Source organism: Acomys minous, assembly GCF_964271855.1.
Source record: "Acomys minous genome assembly, chromosome: 10".
NCBI classification, from domain to species: Eukaryota; Metazoa; Chordata; class Mammalia; order Rodentia; family Muridae; genus Acomys; species Acomys minous.
Genome location: NC_140491.1, coordinates 66,525,690 through 66,540,956, shown reverse-complemented (window position 1 = coordinate 66,540,956; position 15,267 = coordinate 66,525,690). Strand labels below are relative to the sequence as shown.

The following is a 15,267-nucleotide window of genomic DNA, read 5'->3' as shown; positions in this document are numbered from 1 at the left end:
TGAGTGTGTGTGTGTGTGAGCGAGTGTGTGAGTGTGTGAGTGGTGTATGTGTGTGTGTGAGTGAGTGTGTGTGAGTGTGAGTGAGCGTATGAGAGTATGTGTGTGAGTGAGTGAGTATGTGAGTGAGTGGTGTATGTGTGTGTGAGTGTGTGTGAGTAAGTGTGTGAGTGAGTGGTATATGTGTGTGTGTGAGTGTGTGTGTGTGAGTGAGTGTATGAGAGTATGTGTGTGAGTGAGTGAGTATGTGAGTGAGTGAGTATGTGTGAGCGAGTGTGTGAGTGAGTGGTGTATGTGTGTGTGAGAGTGTGTGTGAGTGTGTGTGAGTGAGCGTGTGTGTTTGAGTGAGTATGTGAGAGTGAGTATGTGTGTAAGTGAGTATGTGTGAGTGAGTGTGTGTGTGTGTGTGAGTGTGTGTGAGTGAGTATGTGTGAGTGAGTGTGTGTGTGTGAGTGTGTGTGTGAGTATGTATGGGTGAGTGAGTATGTGTGTGTGAGTGAGTGTGTGTGTGTGAGTGAGTGTGTGTGTGAGTGAGTGTGTGTGTGTGTGAGTGAGCGTGTGAGTGAGTATGTATGGGTGAGTGAGTATGTGTGTGTGAGTGAGTGTGTGTGTGTGTGTGAGTGAGTGTGTGAGTGAGTGTGTGAGTGAGTATGTATGGGTGAGTGAGTATGTGTGTGTGTGTGTGAGTAAGTGTGTGTGTCCCTTTAGAACCTTTATAGTCTCATGTTTTCAGAGAGGAGACAGAGGGTCAGAGTAGCAGACCAGCTTGCCTGAATCAGGGGAGAGGCACAGAAGCACTAGCTGACTCCAGCAGAGGTGACATGGCTTAGGAAGGTACTGGAGTTTTCCCTGGAGTCAGGACAGCAGGTTGGATTTCTGGAAAGTCCTTAGAACTCACCTACACGTAAAGGACCCCACCCCACCTCCACCCGTGTCATACATCACCTGGGAACCAGCGTGGGAGAGGGAGAGGCTTATTTGGGGCTCAGAGGTCCCTGGCCCCGTAGGCAGGAGGCACTGATGCTGTGTGCTGTGGCGGGGTGGCTCATCGTGGTGAGGAACCATGGGGAGTGACACTCCTCATGGTGGCCCCAGAGAGAGCACGCACTATGATCCCAAGGCCTCTCCAGTCCCTTTCAGGGGCATAAATCTGTGTGTCCAACAGAAATCCAGCAAGGCTCTACATGTTAAAGGCTCCCCGCCTTCCAGTCCTGTCCTGGGCTAGGAACCACGCAGCGTGTCACGCCCCCTCCTTCGCTCCTTCTGTGCCTCCTACTGCGGCTGACTCAGTCTCTGTGAGGGAACATCCCGTGGCTTGGCTGCTGTAGCTCTCCGTATCTCCAGCTCTGACTCTAGGCTCTTAACCAAAGAGGCCCTATGGAAATGGTGGCACAGTGACCGAGGCCGTAGCAATGCGCTCCTTCTGTGGGGGTCTTGGGTTCATTTCGTTAGTTTGATCCAGACCGGCAGACTAGGGAACAGAAAGCTTTGGGATGGTGGAGAAACGAGAAGCAGGGACCACTAGCCCCCAAATTTCTTTCTTTCTCTTGTTCTTTGTTTGTTGTTTTTGTTTTGGAGACAGGGTTTCTCTGTGTAGCTTCAGCTGTCCTGGACTCGCTTTGTAGACCAGGCTGGCCTCGAACTCACAGTGATCCACCTGCCTCTGCCTCCCGAGTGCTGGGATTAAAGGCGTGCGCCACCACCGCCCCCCCCCCCCCCCCCCCCCGATCACGCAACTTTCTGCTGCTCACCCTGCTCTCTGGCCTCGCCAACCCGAGGAGACAAGAGTGAAGAATGGAAGAAGTTTCATAGGCAGTTAAAAAAAAAATGTTGCCCGCTTGACAGGCTATGTGAATCTCTCTGCCAAGCTGATTTATTTATCAAATTTATGGTGGATCCATCAGTCACACTGGCTTTTTTTTTTTTCCTTCGCTTCTGCTGGAATCAATACCGAAAATCCAAGCCAGATACACAAAGTCTTGGGAGGGGAGAAGATGCTTAGCTGCAACAGACAGGGTCCTGTGGCTGCTGAGAGGCCTGAATGACCACAAGAGGGAGCCAGGAGACCTGGGGAAGCCCCTGCCGGGAGCTGTGCGGCATGTACAGCTGTGGGCCCTCCTGCAGCATCGAGTGCCTCACACCGCAGGAGCTGCACCTCAGCCTCCAGCCCAACGTCCCCTCTGGTTGCTCAGGTCCCGGAAGACTGAAACAATGTCAGCCAGTCAATCACTGTCATTGTTAAGCTGGGGAACCCTGGCCCGTTGTGAGGGACACTTGGGGGGGGTTCCATCCCCAAGAGAGCAGAGAGAGACAAATGTCACCAGAGCCTCGGTGTCTGGGTGGTACAAGCAGGTCCTGGCTACGTTGCTGGAGGAAAAGCATGGTCCAGGCCTGGGTCAGGCTTCCAGACAGTGGCTGAAGGCAGAGTCCTTCTGAGACTCAGAGAAGGGACAGAAGAGCAGGTGCCCTTGTGTCACTTCACAGACACTAAACATGTCCCCTGGCTGCGTTTATAGAGGTAGAGATTAAGAAAACAAGGGAGGTGACCTTCCCTGCTGCTCAAAGCTTACCTGGGGCATTAAGTTTAAAAAATGCCACGTAGAGCCAGGGTTATGGCTCAACGGATAGTTTGCCTGACATGCACAGAGAGCCCTGGGATTGGTCACCCCCAACACTGGAGAAAACCAGGCATGGTGGTGACACAACGCTGTAACCCTATGGTGGAGGTGGGGGAGGGGGAGGATGAGAAATTCAAGGTCACCTTCAGCTAGATAAGGAGTTCAAGGTCATCCTGGGCTATATGAGACCCTGTCTCAAAAAAAATATTTTTTTTTAAGCAAAGAAAGTAGGAAAGAAAGAAGGAAAGAAAGAAAAGGAGGAGATACTATGCATTTATGAGAAGGTCCCCTAACCAGATGTTGATTGGAAGAGGAGCGGAGGACACACCACACCTGGCCTCCACTCAACTCTCTGAGGCAGTTGATGGGCTTCAGAGACCCACACAAGGACCGCTGAGTCTGGAGGCCACAGCTCCTGGCTGGAATTCACAGTCTTCCCTTTGTGTCCTCCCAGGTGCTGCAGTGAGCAGTCCAACACACTATCTCATTAACTGCTCACCAGCCTAATGGAGGGGAACCAACCTCCCTATTCCATCACTGGGGAAACTGAGGCTCAGAGGGTCATTTGACCAAGGCCTCGGAGCCAGTTGGTAGTCGTGCCAGGGCTAACCCAAGCCCTCCCTCCATGGGACTGTTTGTATGCACAGGCTTCCGGGAGGCAGAGCGAGACCCTAGGAGAGAGCGTTGCTCTTCACCTCAGCTGTTACTGTGGTGATGAAGGTGGCCCAGTGCAGTTATGCGAGCCTAGTAGCCAGATGTGCTTAGGACAACCTGTTATGCTTTTTCTTTTTCTTTTTCTTTTTTTCAAGAAAGGGTTTCTCTTGTGGTCCTGGCTGTCCTGGGCTCGCTTCGTAGACCAGGCTGGCCTCGAACTCACAGAGATCCACCTGCCTCTGCCTCCCGAGTGCTGAGATTAAGGGCATGCGCCACCACGCCCGGCTCTGTTATGGTTTTTCAACATGCCACCAATAATCTAGGTAGCTCCTGTAGTGAGCACTGGAAATGGCCACGGAGAAGTTCTGTTCTCTCATGAAAGGTCACAGGTTTACCTAGTGGGAAGGGCTTAGCCAGGGTCTTTGTAGAAGAGGATCCCAGAGGTTGTGGCTAACATCTGGATCTGTCCAGCTGCCTAGCACGGCCAGGAGTCCCTGTCCTTAGGGTGGCAGGCTTCCACAATCTGGCTCCCCAGGGATTCAGGCTGAGCAGTGGCCTGAGGTAAGGTTGCACTTGGGGTTCCTGCTTTGTTGGGGGTACTCCCGCCTCTCCTTCCTCATGGGCTTGGTAGCAGAGCTGGGACAGAGACATTTTTCATACTTTGCTGTTTCCCCTTTGGCCCTCTGGCTGCCCAGACAGAGATTTATCCCCAGCCTGCTGCTTGCGGTATGGGGAACAGGGGGCCTGTAATGGATCGTGCTGTGGGCTCCCGTGGGGCCTGTCCAGGCCGTACCCCATCCATCAGAAGCTGCTGGGTGCCAAGGTCAGCGCTAACAAGGCTGGCTGCTTCCTCCCGGGGGGACTTCCCTGAAACATCCCCTGCTGCCAGCTCTGCTTCAGGTTTTCCCAGAGTTAGGCTTCTGGTGAGAGCTGGAGCCAGCGGCAGTGCACAGTCTCCCGTAGCAGCTGAGGACCAACCTCCCCACTGCTGGCTGCTTCTCCCTCTGCAGCATCTCCACACCAGTCCAGAGGCTGCTGGGGCCGGCAGGGTTCTGCTCCCCTAGTAGCCCGAGTACAGAAAAGCCATACTGCTGGGAGTTGCATCCTTTTGGTGAGAACCAGTTTCGATTTCCCAGCACACTACCCTTACTACTGTTCCCAGGTTTCCTGGGGGGCAGGGGCGGCGCTCAGCAGCTTCTTGTCTTCCTCCAGGTGCCCGGAGCCCTCACGGTGAATTTCCCAGTTCTCTAGAGAACGCACTTCACAGCCATCTTCCTCCTTGCTTCAGCCCAAGCCCTGCCGCCACCCCCACCCCCACAAACACACACTAGGGGTGGGCACCTGCGCCGGGAGTTGCTAATTGAATTGCCCTGACGTTGAATGTTAACAAGTTGCAAATGACCCCCTAGACAATCTAGAAGTCAGGGCTACACTGTGACAGGGCCTCCCTCTCTGTCATTAGCTTTTATGTTAGATCCACAAACAATTAAGAAGTAATGGAAGTCTCGGCAATCTAATTAGCTCCCAGAGTGCTACCAGGACCTGGTCACCACCCTTCCTGATTGTACAACAGAAAGCCAAGGCATAAGGCAGGAGGAAAGGTGGAGTGGGGGTGGGGACAGCTGGTCAGCCCTTCTCGGTTCCCGCAGGGGACAGATGGCCAGCAGGGTACGAGTCCTCTGCAGGGAACCGCTCGGCAAATCATAGGTGTGGGTGTGGGGTGTACCCTGGGAAACTGCCGATTCCTTGGCTCCGCCCAGGCCAGAGCGTTGGAATGTCCCACCCGAGACACAGGCATCTCTGCTTGCATGTGTGTGTGTGTGTGTGTGTGTGTGTGTGTGCGCGCGTGCACAATTGGGTGGGTGACAGTGTGCACAAGGAGGCCAAAGGTGTCACTACACAGGCACCATTTAACTGTGCTTTCATGAGGCAGAACCTCTCTCACTGCTGGGTGCCCGTGACGCCCCAAGCATCTGCCTGTCTCCACTTCCCAGGAGCTGGGATCGAGTGTGAGCCCGATGCTCAGCTCCTTCACACGACATCTCTTTTCTTACAAGGCAGGCTGAGGGGCAGACTCAGCCACCTGCCCCTCCTCCACCCTCTCACCGGATATAGATTCTCTCCCAAGTGTTGCTTTGGGCAGCAGAAGCCAAGGACATCTGGTCTAGGCTGACGTAGTGCGCTGGCCTGTGTTGAAGAAGCGAGGGTGGCATCCTCTTTCTCAGGCCTGTAGCAGGGCTTCTGTGGGCCCCAGCCACCCCTGCCTTCCTGAGCCATTTCTCCCATTCAAATAAGCCTGTGGTAGTATTTCCTGGTTCTGCCTTGGTGAGAAAAGATAGACTCCAGGCTGATTTTAGTTATTTTAATTAATTAATTAATTAATTTTGGTTTTTCTAGACAGGGTTTCTCTGTGTTGACCAGGCTGGCCTCGAACTCACAGAGCTCTGCCTGCTTCTGCGTCCTGAGTGCTAGGATTAAAGGCATGTGCCACCACGCCCAGCTTCCAGGCTGATTTTTTTTTTTTTCTCGAGACAGGGTTTCTCTATGTAGCCTTGGCTGACCTGGACTCGCTTTGGAGACCAGGCTGGCCTCGAACTCACAGCGATCCACCTGCCTCTGCCTCTCAAGTGCTGGGATTAAAGGCGTGCACCACCATGCCCAGTTCCAGGCTGATTTTTAAAGACAAAAAACCAAAAAAACAAAAAACAAAAAAAACCAAGACATTTTGTGGATCTCTGAAAGTGTGTTGGGGTTTTGTAACTTACCTCCTGGGCTGGATGGACACACAGACTTTGCCTCATCCTGCTTAGCCACCTTAAAGGGCTCTCCATTCTCTCGTCCGTCTCCTCCCCTCTCAGCACCCTCTATGGTGCCCGAGGTGGGATGATTGAACAGCATGGGGCTTGAGCTGAGCATGGTGCCAGTGTGTGGCGAGTGTGCCAGCGCGTGGCAAGGGCCATCCTGCCGTATCGTGGGGCTGAGGGCTTCCCACATGAGACAAGGTAGCATGTCCACTCGGCTCTTGCTTCCTTTAAAGCCACTAATGCCATCTCTGGGGTCACCCCATGACCTCATCGAACCCTAATAACCCACCTTCAAATATCATCAACCTGTGCCGGGCGTGGTGGCACACGCCTTTAATCCCAGCACTCGGGATGCAGAGGCAGGTGGATTACTGTCTTGATTACCTGTCTTGAAAAACAAAAACAAAAAATATATATATTCAACCTGTATATTTGGGGATCAAGTTTTCTTTCACCTTTTCTTTTTCTTCTTTTTAAAAGTTATATGTCCATTGCTGTTTTGCCTGCACGTGTGTCTGTGTGAGGGTGTCAGACTCTGGAACTGGAGTTACAGACAGGTGTGAGCTGCCACATGGATGCCGGGAACTGAACCTGGGCCCTCTGGAGGAGCAGGCAGTGCTCTTAACCACTGAGCCATCTCTCCAGGCTCCCCAGGCACTAGGGGATCAAGTTTTCAAGACAGGAATCTTGAATATACATTCAAACCATAACAGATGATGGAGATTGCCCTCCGAGCTCAAACCTCCCAACAGCACGGAGTTCTCTGATGCACAGAGCCAATTGCTTAATCTCTATGAGTTTCCAAATCTGTCCGTGTGACTAACGCAGCATCTGTACACATCAAGAAGATTGATGTGGATTCATCTCTAAATAGTTCTTTGGGCTTTGGGAAAGATAGCAACATGGAGAATTTGTCTTGTAAGGAGGTAGAGAGACCCAGGCTACAAGTCATGGTGTTGCCAGTAAATGGGGCAGCTGGTCCTGGGTACAGTATTAAGGACCAAGCACAGGCCTGGTCTAACAACAGCACCAGATTGTTTTATTTTTTAATTATTTTATTTTTTGGTTTTTCGAGACAGGGTTTCTCTCTGTAGCCTTGGCTGTCCTGGACTCGCTTTGTAGACCAGGCCTGTACCACCATGCCCGCATCAAGGACTGAGTTTCGATCCAAACCAGAAGAGAGGTCCAATCCATCAGAGCCTCCATCTTTCTAAAGGACAGGGCTCCCAATCAGTGCCTACGGACAGCACAAGACACAGATGGAGCACACTGTCTGGTCTTCTTTTTTACGTTATTTTTGAAGCAGGATTTTTCTATGTTGACTAGCCTCGAGTTTCATATGTAGATCAGGCTAGCCTCAAACTTGTATTAACCCCCGTGTCCCTTTTCCCTAATAGCTAGATTTACAGGTGTGAGCCACCACACTTGGCTCTTTGTCCACTCCTTCATCCTCTCGAGGCTGTGCGGATACACACACCGACAGCTCCTGGCTTCCCAGGAGCAGCACGCTGCCAGCATATTAGGGGCGGATTTTAATTTTATTTTAACAAAATAGCTGTCTCCACTGGAAGAGGCGTCAAGCGTGAAAGAAGGGCCCGTCTGGAGTGGGATCACATTGAACAGACCTCCGTGCTGTCATTGATTTTCTAGGAAGAAAAAAATCGCCTCTGGCTACTAAACGGAATTAGTAGTCACTGATGACCAATTATTTTAGCCCGCTGTGAGCGGAGCGCTGCACCGAATCCAGTTTGTCAGACCCGAATCTCCTTCTTAAACACCTTTCAACACATGTGTACCTAAAGCCCCTCAGAAGGCACCTTCACTTCCTGGCTCCCGCCAAGTTCTGGGCTCGGCAAAGTTTTAATGAGCATCTCGGATGAAGATGAGTTTCTGTGAGAGGGCCTCTCTGATCCACAGAGCTCTTGCACGGAGGCGGCGGCAAATCAGAGCTGTCAGCCCTCATTTGTGGCCACCCCGCACCACACTGCACCCATGTCAACCTAACGTTTGCAAATGATCCCCTCCATCTCCCTTGTGTGCTCACCCCGAGCTTTCATTGGAGATCAAGCCTTGGTCTTGGGTATCAATTGCAAAGCTTTGAGGGTAGATTTGATGGAACGAACCGGAACCTTCCCAGGGCCCACCTGGAGCCCTGGCTGATTTTTGTTTCATTTATTCCTCACTTTTTTGCGCCATTAGACTTAATGGTGACATGGTGTGGCTGAGAGAGGAGCATCGGGGCCAGGAGGGACTTCTCTGAAGGTTCCTTCCAGGCTGGAGCAGAGGATTTGTCAGAACTCTTCCGCAGTGGCTCTGGTATCAGCAGACGCTGTGCGAGAGTCCGCAGGCTGGCTCCAGAGGCAGAGCAAGCAGCAGGCCCGGGGCAGGTGCCCCAGTGTGGATTACGCATTTATAGGCCTTGATATCCATTTTCATTTTTTGGAAGCCCCACCTTCTTTTCCGCAGTCTCTTCCCCAGCTGTGGGTGGCCTAGCTCAGTTCTTCCTGCCACTCCTGGAGCTGTGTATGCCCCTCCCTCTAGCCTCTTTCTCTTCTTGCTCTGCACCCAGAAGACCCTGAAACATCTGGGTAACTGGATGGACCCTACTCTTCCGGAGTCTGTCCTGCCCTCCTCCCTCTGCCATCCCTGCAGCCTCAGCTGCTGAGCTTGGAAGCTCCAGCCTCACTCGGAGGCGCAGAATATCATAGCCCACCCAGATGGCTTTTGGGCGCAGTTTTCAAGATCCAACATGACTCACAGGGGTAGAGAGACCCCCCAGATTCTGCTCTGTTATGAGGATTTCGCTTGTAAGGGACATCAATACTTGCCCTGAGTCCCTGCAGCCTTTTAAAGGATGTCAGGGCCATCCCTGTTATGGGGTTGTGTGCAGGGTTCCCTGAGGACAGGCTCATTTTTTCCCATAGCCCCTTCCCGAGCTCTGCAGGTGAGCAAGGTAGCTGTCCTCAAGAGAGGCCAAAGGGGGCTGGGCATGGCAGCACATACCTTTAATCCCAGCACTCGGGAGGCAGAGGCAGGCAGATCGCTGTGAGTTCGAGGCCAGCCTGGTCTACAAAGTGCGTCTAGGACAGCCAAGGCTACATAGGGAAACCCTGTCTCGAAAAGAAGAAGAAGAAGAAGAAGAAGAAGAAGAAGAAGAAGAAGAAGAAGAAGAAGAAGAAGGAGAAGAAGGAGAAGAAGGAGAAGAAGGAGAAGAAGGAGAAGAAGGAGAAGAAGGAGAAGAAGGAGAAGAAGGAGAAGAAGGAGAAGAAGGAGAAGAAGGAGAAGAAGGAGAAGAAGGAGAAGAAGGAGAAGAAGGAGAAGAAGGAGAAGAAGGAGAAGAAGGAGAAGAAGGAGAAGAAGAAGAAGAAGGAGAAGAAGGAGAAGAAGGAGAAGAAGGAGAAGAAGGAGAAGAAGGAGAAGAAGGAGAAGAAGGAGAAGAAGAAGAAGAAGAAGAAGAAGAAGAAGAAGGAGAAGAAGGAGAAGAAGGAGAAGAAGAAGAAGAAGGAGAAGAAGAAGAAGAAGAAGGAGAAGAAGGAGAAGAAGGAGAAGAAGGAGAAGAAGAAGAAGAAGAAGAAGAAGAAGAAGAAGAAGGAGAAGAAGGAGAAGAAGGAGAAGAAGAAGAAGAAGGAGAAGAAGGAGAAGAAGGAGAAGAAGGAGAAGAAGGAGAAGAAGGAGAAGAAGAAGAAGAAGAAGAAGAAGGAGAAGAAGGAGAAGAAGGAGAAGAAGGAGAAGAAGGAGAAGAAGGAGAAGAAGGAGAAGAAGGAGAAGAAGGAGAAGAAGGAGAAGAAGGAGAAGAAGGAGAAGAAGAAGAAGAAGGAGAAGAAGGAGAAGAAGGAGAAGAAGGAGAAGAAGGAGAAGAAGAAGAAGAAGAAGAAGGAGAAGAAGGAGAAGGAGAAGAAGAAGAAGGAGAAAAGAGAGGCAAAAGGCCTCCAGAGACACTTAGTGTTTATTGGAGGATGTCCAATATTTGGCACCTCTGTTTACACTAGGTGAATTATCTGAAACCACACAGGGCTGTCCACCCATAGCCTGCACATGAGGAGAACCATTTGCAAAAATCCAATTCAAAAAAAAAAAAAAGAAAAAAGAAAGAAAGAAAAAGAAATTCAAACATACACCTCAAAAAATAAGCAATGGGGCTGAGGATGACAGAGAGCTGGCCTAGCATGCAGCAGGCCCTGGGTTCAATCCCCAGCTGTGCATAAGCCAGGCATGTTGGGTATGTCGGGTGTATGCCTGCAATCTCAGCACTCGGGAAGCTGAGGCAGGAGAATCAGAGGTTCAAGGCCTTCCTTGTTGGCTACATGGTGGGCCAGCCTCGGCTGCAGGAGACTCTCATGTTTTAGATACGTTTAGAATTTTGTGTTTGGGCCAAACTCATAGCTATGGTGGGCTGCAACGGTGGATGTCGTTGGACAGAGTACACTTCCATCTCCAGCCTGGAGAGTCCCGGAGAATGACCTGGAAAAGCTGGTCAGAGCAGGATGGAAACAGGGACATTTGTTCATTGTAAATGGCTTCAAGCCACTCTGTGCAGTATACAGACCGTGAAGACAGCTCTGGGTGGCCTGGTGCTAGGAGTGCCAGACAAAGGAAAGGAGACTCGGGGGAGGAGGAGGCAGGTGACATTCAGGGAACCCTTGGGGATCAGGAAAACAGGGGTCAGCTGAGAGGTGGCCAGTGACTCTGTCTTGAGAACAGCAGGAAGCCACAAGTGTGCAAACAGCTGGGAACATCTGGGAATCTCCCTTAAAACCTCAGCTCCTGCGTGGGGTGGCCAGAGAACCAGGAGACAGTGTCTGGGGTCTCCTAGGTGAATAGCCAGACTCCCTGGACTTGGCCTCCAGATATAGCTGGCCCACCAGTCTCAGTCATCCTTAACTACTGCCTCGGTGAGCGCTGAGTAGAATTTATTGGGCTGTGGTGTCTGTAGCAGGAAGACTGGGAGTCCAGGCTTCGCTGCTTGTGTGTGCTGTGTGACCCAGGGCAAGCCGTTTGACCTTTCTGGGCATCAGCTGCCCCAGTCTTGCCCTTTCCTGTGCACATTTAGTGAGGCTAAATAATTAAGCTTTTCTGTGTGAACCCCTCTGGCTCCTCAAAAGAGAGGTGCAGGAAGGGCAGCTGTAATTGTTACCGAAGGGGCTTCAGCCTGTGGCAAAATCATTCATGTTGGAGACAGAAAGCACTACGCTAAAAAGCTGAACCCAAAACAAAACAAAACTATAAGCAAACAACTAAGTAGGCTATAGCGAAAGGGGAAGAAAATAGGAAACTGGCTCCTAACAATGCCTCCTGGAAAGGTGAAAAACCAGGGGAGCTCTGGGAATATGGCTCAGTAAGAAGAGAGCTTGCCCAACATGCAGGGAGCCCTGGCTTTGATGCCCCAGCTTTGCTTAAATCCACCACGGTGCCTCTCATGCCTTCACAGGCGTACCAGGCACTTGAGAGAGCGAGAAGCCAGACAACCAGACCCTCAGAAAGTCATCCGCAGCTGTAGAGTGAGTCTGAGGCTAGCCTTTCTACATGAGACCCTGTCTCAAAATCCTCAGTGAACAAATAGTCTTTACCTAGTTCTAAATCTCAAAGGTTTTTCTCCTGTGCGGCTGACAGTGTTTGTTTTATATTTAAACTGAGAGGCACCCGGAGGCTTGTTTTGTCAGTCGCTCTGTCTAAGATGCTCAGTATCTGGCACCTTTTCACCCATGAGGGAGGCTGCCATCCTCCCTGAAGGCAAATTCCACCAGTTTAAGCCCCCATAACTTACAATAATGCACACCCAACCTGGTTTGGACTGAGCAAACTTTGTCTGAAAAGTTTACTTAAGATCTCTTTTCCCACTAGGCATGATGGCACACGCCTCTAATCCCAGCACTCAGGAGGCAGAGGCAGGCGGATCATGTGAGTTCGAGGTCAACCTGGGCTACAAAGCGAGTCCAGGACAGCCAGGGCTACACAGAGAAACCCTGTCTTGAAAAACCAAAAAAAAAAAAAGGGTGAGGGGAGGGGGGAAGATCTCTTTCCCCACTCCCTTCCATTCTTTCTGCCTCTACATTTTCATTTGTGCACGCACATGTGCATGTGTATGTGCAGGTATGTGAGTGCACTTGCATGTGGAAGACGGAGCTTAGCCTCAGCTGTCACTCCTCGGGTGCTGTCCATCTTGTTTTCTTAGACAAGGGCTCTCACTGGCCTGGAGCTTGCTGACTCAGTGAGGCTGGCCGGCCATCAGCCCCAGCCCTGTCTCCAGCCCCTGAGTGCTGGGATTAAGAGTGTGCACCACCACACCAGTGTTTGTTCTTTTGCTTTTTTTTTTTTTTTTTTTTTTTTTTTTTTTGAGACAGGGTTTCTCTGTGTAGCCCTGGCTGTCCTGGAACTCAATCTGTAGACCAGGCTAGCCTTGAACTCACAGAGATCCAACTGCCTCTGCCTCCTGAGTGCTGGAATTAAAGGTATGCACCATCACTGCCCAGCTCTCTCTCTCTCTCTCTCTCTCTCTCTCTCTCTCTCTCTCTCTCTCTCTCTTTCTTTTCTCTCTTTCTCTCTCTCTCTCTAATATTTATTTAATTTTAATTTGTGTACATTGGTGCGGGGGTGTCAGATCTTAGAGTTACAGACAGTTGTGAGCTGCCATGTGGGTGCTGGGAATCGAACCCGGGTCCTTTGAAAGAGTAGGCAGTGCTCTTAATCACTGAGCCATCTCTCCAGCTCCTCTCTCTCTTTTTAAAAATGTGTTTCTATGCAATTGAACTTGTGTCTTCATTCCTGGCAGATCCTTTCCCACATCTACCCCGGGTGGAGCCCTGTTAGTTCACAGTAGACTTGTGCTAGGTGGGAGGAGACCAGGGCAAGGCTGCTTAGGGTGGGGTAGCTGGGAACCAGCCCTTGAAGGAGGCAACCCCACAGTTGAGGTGATATGCAAGGGAAAGCTACAAATGGGGGGGGGCGTGCATGTACATACACATGCTGGCAAGGAGAACACCATCCTAAAGGAAAAGTCTGGAACTTTAGGAAAACCATGCCAGGGTAGAGTGAGTGCCAGGAGTTGAAGAGGGAGCTGAGCCTAGTGGACCACAGCTGCGAGTCCAGGCTTAGCTCAGAAAGTGGAGTCAGCGCACGGGTGAAAACATCCAATTTATGGCCTGAGTTTTCTCCACCCCAGGCCAGCCTCTGCACCTGTTTATCCACGTTAATGAGCCAGAACAGAAACTAGCTAGCTTGTGGGTGGCCATGGAGGACCTAGGCCAAGGCTGCCTGCCATAACTCACTGTATCATAGGTTCCCCTTGGCTCAGCCCCCACCGTCTCTTCCCAGAGAATAAGAATTGCTGGTCTGGCCGGAGCAGGCCGCTGAGTGGGTCATCCAGGCTGGGGGAGGGGCCGGAGAGCTGGCACGAGGTGATGGATACAGCAAAGCGCTGGGAAGATGGCTGGTCTCTGGCAGCAGCCTCTTGGGGTAGATATTTCCAGATTACGCACACAGTGTCCTTAGAAACACAGCTATAAATTAGGTTGCTCAGAGGCATGGGGCGTGTAATAATTAAGTAATAAAAGCCGCCACAGGGGTACAGGAGGCAGGAACAAAGAGCCACTGTCTGTCTGTGGGAATCAAAGCCTTGGGCCTCAGCTCAAATGGAATCCATCTTAGCCGATTTTCCAGATCTTCTCATCTTCATGCGAAGGTGCAACAGGCTGGGGGCGAGGCTGGGGAGTGGTGGAAATTTAGGATCCAGACTAACTCTGGCTGTCTGGCTGTCTTATTCATCGAAGGGGCCTGTGCCAGGGCAGCAGGGAAAGCTGAGAGCGGGGCTAACAGGCAGCTGGGACTCAGTGCCAGTCAATGACACCAGCTGGGAATGGAGGCCTGTGTAGTCAGAACTTACACACTTTCACCATAATCAAAACAGTTGTTTTCAAGTTTGCCCGTCCTATTTGTGTGTAGGGAGGTGTGCACATCTGTGAATGCGTGTGGAAGTCAGGGGCCGACTGTGGATGTTAGAGGTCCACTGTGCTGTCATTCCTCAGATGTCTACATTGTTTTTTGTAGGCAGTGTGATGGCTTCCTGTCTGGTGCCTGTAGGCAGTGGGATGGCTTCCTGTCTGGTGACTGTAGGCAGTGTGATGGTTTCCTGTCTGGTGACTGTAGGCAGTGTGATGGCTTCCTGTCTGGTGACTGTAGGCAGTGGGATGGCTTCCTGTCTGGTGACTGTAGGCAGTGGGATGGCTTCCTGTCTGGTGACTGTAGGCAGTGGGATGGCTTCCTGTCTGGTGACTGTAGGCAGTGGGATGGCTTCCTGTCTGGTGACTGTGGGCAGTGGGATGGCTTCCTGTCTGGTGACTGTAGGCAGTGGGATGGCTTCCTGTCTGGTGACTGTGGGCAGTGGGATGGCTTCCTGTCTGGTGACTGTAGGCAGTGGGATGGCTTCCTAGCTAGGTGGTACCAGCAACAGGCCTGCCTCCTGAGCAGCTACTGCACATGAATATCAGGATGCTCCTTTGTACATGGCCACTGTCCAACTACACACACTGTCTTCCAAGCTGTTTAGCACTCAGCTCTAACCCGGGAGCATTTTTGTTTGTTTGTTTGTTTGTTTGTTTGCTTGCTTGTTTTCTCAGAAGGACTTAAATCTACGTTAACTCTGAGCCTTGTGGCTCAACTGATCTCCCTTGAGTGCTGCCCCGCACTGCTCTGGGAGCTTCTCTCCTCCGCCTCTCTAAGATGATGCAGGATAGTAGCTGCAGACAGCTCAGTACTAACTCAGGGTTCCAAGCTGCAAGCGACGAAGACATCTAGTGCTACGTCAGAAAGAGACGGGTCCTCGGGTCCTCGGGTCCTCGTGCAAAGCCGAGATTAGTGCCCTAGGCCAGTGGGACTGACAGATGCGGAGTGAGGTCTCCAGGGTAGGGACAGATCTTGAATGAGAACAGACCCCAAGGGTGGGAGCATAATGCCCACGCAACTTGGCAGTGTTCTTGCCAAGCTAGGCCAGGGCAATCGGACACCCAGGCTTGAAGGAAGACCCTGAGCATCTTCCCCTGGGGGGGGAGGAATTAGACACTGGGGGTGGAACACCAGCTTTGTGGGAGTCTTTTCCAAGACTAGCCTCAGCAGACTGAGGGCAGAGCCTAGGGTGGGTAAGACACAGCAGAAAGGGTTCTGAGGAGCCTATGACCCCAATCCGGCGTCAGTTCAAGGAC

The 15,267-nt window shown here is 51.5% G+C and overlaps 1 protein-coding gene across 1 annotated transcript in view; it reads left to right on the top strand.

Annotated features, from left to right (window-relative positions):
* Window positions 1-15,267, top strand: part of CFAP77 (cilia and flagella associated protein 77) — a 132,343-nt gene that overhangs the window by 86,334 nt on the left and 30,742 nt on the right. The gene's annotated exons all lie outside the window — the stretch shown is intronic.